The sequence below is a fragment of the Ovis canadensis genome, chromosome 18 (genome assembly GCF_042477335.2).
Source record: "Ovis canadensis isolate MfBH-ARS-UI-01 breed Bighorn chromosome 18, ARS-UI_OviCan_v2, whole genome shotgun sequence".
NCBI lineage: Eukaryota > Metazoa > Chordata > Mammalia > Artiodactyla > Bovidae > Ovis > Ovis canadensis.
The window spans coordinates 35,960,351-35,966,350 of record NC_091262.1 but is presented as its reverse complement, the minus strand read 5'-3'; positions in this window follow the sequence as shown (position 1 = coordinate 35,966,350).

Here is a 6,000-nt window from a genome sequence, read left to right as displayed (position 1 = left end):
TTTGCCAAACGGGCTTTGTTTTGCAGAAGACATCTCGAAAGTACCTACACTGTCCTTTCAGATACCCAAAGGCTATTTGAAATGAAATAAAAAACAGGAATTCTCAAGTTGACTCTTACAATATGTGGGAAATCAGAAAAATCCCCTGGAGAAGGAAACACTACCCACTCCAGTATTCTGGCCTAGACAATTCCTTGGAGTGTATAGTCCATGGGGTCGCAAAGAATCTGACAAAATCGGATGACTGAACAACAACAGCAATGAAGTCTCACCATTTGTCAAACAGAGAAACCAACAGTATTTGCTCGACTGTGCATGTTCAGATGCTCATTCGTGTCCAACTCTTTGCAGCCCTGTGGCCTGTAGCTCCCAAGATCCTCTATCCGTGGAATTTTTCAGGCAAGAATACGGAAATCAATTGCCATTTCCTCCTCCAGGGGATCTTCCCTACCAGGGATTGAACCCAGGTCTCCTGCATTTCAAAATCTGCACTGGCTGATGGGTTCTTTTCTGCTGAACTGTCTGGGAAACAATTCATTACATCACTGGGTTATTCTAAAGTCTGGCCCTCGGGAAGTTCTCACTGGTGATGTGAATATTCAGTCATATATCATTATTGCTCACATGATAATGGAATGGCCATGCTCACAAAGGAGAAAGAAGAGCCTTTCCAATTCCAGTTAAATCCTTCACCACACAAATCTTCTTCAAAACTTCTGAATTTGAAATAAACATCAAGCATAGACATTGGTTATGGCCACCAGGAAAGATCAAGTTGTACTAATGACGAGTGACGAGGCTTCTTCCAGTTCCAACATGCATACGTTGTTTCCCCGGCATCACCCAGCACTTCTGTGACAGCAGCTGGGGGTCCTGCAACTTAACTCATGTGGACCCTGCCTATCTGGGGGTAGTTCCAGACCCCACAGGTTAAAGGCCCAGTCCTACAAGACTCTCCCCCGACTCCAGCCATCATTTCAAGCCCAGATTGTCACCTGCACTCTGAGCCACTGGCTACCCGTTCAGAGGTTCTAATGACTTTGGGGTCTATTAATTTTTTGAGTGGTCACGGAACTCAGAGAAACATGTTGCCTAGTAGATCACAGCCTTATTGTAAAAGGTAATAAACTCAGGAACAGCAGATGGAGGGGGATACATAGGACAGGGTGTGTGGGGGGGAGGCACAGAACTTCACGCTCTCCGAGCCTCACTTTCCCCAAATCTGCATGTGTTCCTCAACCCAGAAGCTGTCCAGACCCTGTTTGGGGATTTTTATGGAGGAGTCATCACACAAGCACAACTGATTAAATCAGTGGCTGTTGGTGATTGCTTCAACCAGAAGCCCTTCTGGCTTTCCCAAACATGGTCAGGGGAGGAGGGGGTCAGGGGAGGGACTGGAAATTCAAATCCTCTAACCATGTGCTTAGTTACCCTGGCAAGCAGCGCCCCCCTTTGGAAAGGAGGCACTCTCCGAAAAGTCACCTCATTCACCTAACAAGAGACACCTTGACTGCTCTCCCCACTTCGGTAATTCCCAGAGTTTTAGGAGCTCTGTGCCAGGACCCGGGGCAAAGACCAAAAATGTATTTCTTATTATTAAAACAAATCACAAGGTCACAATGACCCCAAATATCAGTGATAATTTGGTTCTATAGCCTTAAAATTTTTCAGCAGTTGATTGGACCTTTTTTTAAAAAATTTTGGGGCCACACCTCGAGGCATGCAGTGATCTTAGTTCCCCAATCAGGGATTGAACCCACACTCCCTGCATTGGAAGGCAGAGTGTTAAACGGTGGACCACCAGGGAAGTCTCTGATTGGGCCCTTTTTAGGTGAAACTGTTATTGGCATAAACTAAACGGTTCAAGATTTCAAAAAGCTGGAGCTGAGCATGAGCCATCTTCCTGTGGTGTCTTCAGATCGTTACCAACTTTTCCATGGCCCCTGCAACCCCGAGCTTTCCCCTGAGATGAGTCAGGCCCCAGGAAGCCTGTTGCCTGCCCCTGCTCGAGACGAGAGTCTATTCAGGGGCCACTGGGCACAGGCAGCGTGTGGGGTGTGTGCGGGTCCACACCAGCCTGAGTAGTGGAGAGATGTCAGGGAAGACTCATTCCTGGGGATGCTCTGATTACAAGAAGTGAGAAGGTTTGGGGAACAAGATAGTCTCGGAGAGAGCCCAGCCACACTACCTTGCCCACTGTGAAACAAAATTGGGGCTTCTGCGTGCTTCCCCAGGGAGAAAGAAATCCATGGACTCCATTGGATACTCAAGCAATGACCCCCAAAAGATGAAGAGTCTTAAAGTGGGATTTCTCAGCCTTGGGGTTGTTGGCATTTACTATCTTGCAGCATTCATAAATGCAACTGAAAATGTCCCCAGATGTCACCAGTGTCCCCCGGGCCCAAACATGAGGGCCAGCTGGACAGGCTGGACCAGGAGCAAGGATGAAGGAAATGAAAGTTGCTCAGTCATGTCTAACTCTTGGCGACCCCATGGGCTATACAGTCGATGGAATTCTCCAGGCCAGAATACTGGAGTGGGTAGCCTTTCCCTTCACCAGGGATCTCCCAATGGCGACCGAACCCAGGTGTCCTGCATTGCAGGCAGATTCTTTACCCGCTGAGCTCCAAGGGAGGCCCAAGGGAAGCCCAGGAGCAGGGGTGGGGGGATGCAAAAGGACAGTGAAGCAAGAGCAATGGGGGCAGATAAGCAAGTCTGCCCTCCTGAAATGTCTGCTGGCCTGGTCGTCTGCAGTTATGAGTGGGCAGGGTGTGGAGGGCACAGGGGCTCAGAGGTGTGTGACCCCCTTTGCTCCCCCTGGGCCAGCAGGTGTGTGAGGCTTAGCCGCTCCGAGGCAACATGGGCTTTGAGCCCCACACAGATGGGGCCCCTGTGTGCAGCATGAGCCTTTCTCCCGAGTCAGGAGGTTTGTTGTTGAGAAGACATCCCGTGATGACCGGGGGAAGACTGGCCTGGCTGAGGTAGCGGTCGATTGGTGGATCTTAGGGACACAGAACATTGAGTGTCCCAGGTGGGGCTTCTGATACCGACGACCACAAACTGGGGTGGCGGGGAGGCTTAAAACAATACTAATCAATTCTCTCCCAGTTCTGGTTGCCAGAAGTCTAAAGTCAAGGGTCAGCAGGACCGGGCCCCCAGACCTGGGCTCTTGAGGAGCATCACTCCCACCTCTTCCCATTTCTGGGGCTCCAGGTGTTGCTGGGTTTGTGGCCACATCCCCCCAGCCTCCGCTTCCTCCTCACATGGCCTCCTCCTCTCTGTGTGTCTCTCCTCTTCTTATAAAGACACCCATCATTCTGCATAAGGCCCACCTAATCCACTGTAACCTTATCTAACTTGATTTCATCTGCAATGACCCCATTTCCGAATAAAGGCCCCCTGGCAAATATGGGGAGTTGGGATGTGGGTGTCTCTTTTGGAGGGCACCATTCACCCTGCCACAAAGCTGAGCCTTTACACACGAGCAGTTATCCCTGGTGTGGGGGGAGCTCACGCAGGACCCCTTGAGTACAGCCATGGGTGGGGGAGGCATGGCATGTGGTTGGAGAGCTGAGCAGGGCAAGTGATCTGGTGGGGACCAAGCCTTGGCCTGGCTGCCTCGGTGCAGGGTCCCGGGCTGTGCACGGAAGCCCCTGAGGTCGTCAAGATGCAGGTTCTGACTTTTAGCAGGTCTAGGAGTGCCCCACAGTGCACTTCTCACCTGCTCCCAGGGTGTATAAACTGCTGACCCTGGTCCATGCTTAGAGGTGCGAGGAGTATGCAGGTCTGTTTCCCAGGAACTGTCAGAAACTTCCCCAAGGAAGGCCCCCCCGCCCTCCAGTGTCTACGCAAGTCCCCAATCCCCTGTCCAGTGCCCCAGATGTACCCCAGACAGAAACCCATACACAACACTGGGTGGCTGGGTCAGGAACCCAGTGGAGGGAAAAGTGGTGGGTCTGGAAGAAACGTGCTCATAACTTTGCGTATAGGATGGATGGAGGCTGAGCCTGGCCAACTGGCTGTGACCACAGGTGACCCACTTGCCCCCCGACCCTCCGCCAGGCACCGTGGGCCCAGAGGACCTCAGCTTAAAAATTGCTTCCCCAGCCACCAACGAGAGGGGCCCTCATTGTCAAATCAGGATCTGACCCCTTAATCCAGAGATGACCCCCGAAGTCAGTTTCACACATGAGGGTCCAGGAGGGGTGTCATGTCAGAGACCCCTGGGACAGCAGACAGGATAGAAATGGTAGGAAAAGGTCCTGGAGGCAGGTGGCCCAGGCCTGCCTTCTGCAGGAGCGCCTCTTCCGCCCATTCCCCACTGCTCTGTCCCTCCGATGGCTGTGGGGTTAGCGGCCAGGGATCCCAGGAAATGGACAAGAGCAGCTTGTGGGCCAACCTGTTTCCTTGTAACTGAAACCCATCAGCATTTTTCAAGGGCAAAGTCAAAGCCAGGGCATTATGTATGTCCACTGGTAATTGCTGAAAAGGCCACACAGGAAAATCCCCACTATGTACTGGGGGTGACCGAGGCCCACACCTCCCTGATGTTGAACTTGACTCTGGATTTGGCCAATTGTTAAGGCCACAGACATGTGAACCCTACAAGGTCAGTCTGCTTTCAAGCTGCGGTTCAGGGCTCGCCACCGCACCCCACGGCTGGCAGGCTGTCGTTTCTCCTCGTTCTTTCCCGGAGCTGGTGTGGGCCGTGGCGGTATCTGTTTCCCGTCTTCGTGGATATTGCTTTTTGAAAAGCAAGCGAGCAACTGCCTACTGGAGGATGGGAGCCACCTCCACACCAGACTCTAGGATGGCTGGTCAGGCGGTAAGGGTACCTGAGCTCCCAGAGGGGCTCAGACCCCACACAGCCCGTGTGGCCATGTGTGCAGGTCCAGACCCAGCCTGGCCACTTCCTGGAGGCTGAGCAGCCTCAGGCAAGTGGCTTCCCTATTCGGGACCTTGGATTTTCCACCTTAGAATGGAGGGGCTTTCACCTGCTGGGGGGTGGGCAGGGTGGCCATGGACATGGGACAGGGGAGAGGGGCATGTTTCTTACAATTTCCAGCTAAGGCTTTGTGGGCATGAGCTGGTGTCTGAGACAGTTTCCAGACTTGGCTAAGTGTGGTGATGAGCATGGAGTTGGGGGGTGGGGGTCCCTCCTCATAGCCTGGACATTGGGGTGGGGGTTCTCGACTTAGAGGCACCTCAGGTCTAGTTTCAACAGCTCCGTATGTAAGGATAATGCAGCAACAGATGTTCTCAGGGACTTGTCAGCCTGGATGCAAAGCCCCATCCCCACCCCACCTTCTGTGGGCATCCTGACCTGGCTTGTGGTACAAGGGTCAGATCCCTTTACCAAAGGAAGGAACTGAGGCTCTGAGAGGTGGGGCAAGGAGATCAAGGCCACTGGGCCCGACAGGGGCAGTTGAACGTGGGTGCTGGGTTCTCATGTCAGACTCTTTTCCCTGAACCGTGAGAACTGGACTGTCGGGAGGGCTGAGTGCCAAAGAATTGATGCTTTTGAACTGTGGAGTGGGAGAAGACTCTTAAGAGTCCCTTGGACTGCAAGGACATCAAACCAGTCAATCCTAAAGGAAATCAACCCTGAATATTCATTGGGAGGACTGATGCTGAAGCTGAAGTTCCAATACTTTGGCCAACCCGTGTGAAGAGCTGACTCATTGGAAAAGACCCTGATGCTGGGAAAGATTGAGGGCAGGAGGAAAAGGGGGCATCAGAGGATGAGATGGTTTGATGGCATCACGGAGTCAATAGACATGAGTTTGAGTAAGCTCTGGGAGGTGGTGAAGGACAGGGAAGCCTGGTGTGTTGCAGTCCATGGGGTCTGAAAAAGTCGGACGTGACTTAGTGACTGAACAACAAAATGTGGTCTTCAGCCTCCATCTCACTCCTACTCCCAGGCTTAGTGCCTATGACATGAGCCTCTCCTACAGTAAGGTGTCAGGGGCCATTGTCTAGTCCCGAAGCTATTCATGTCTC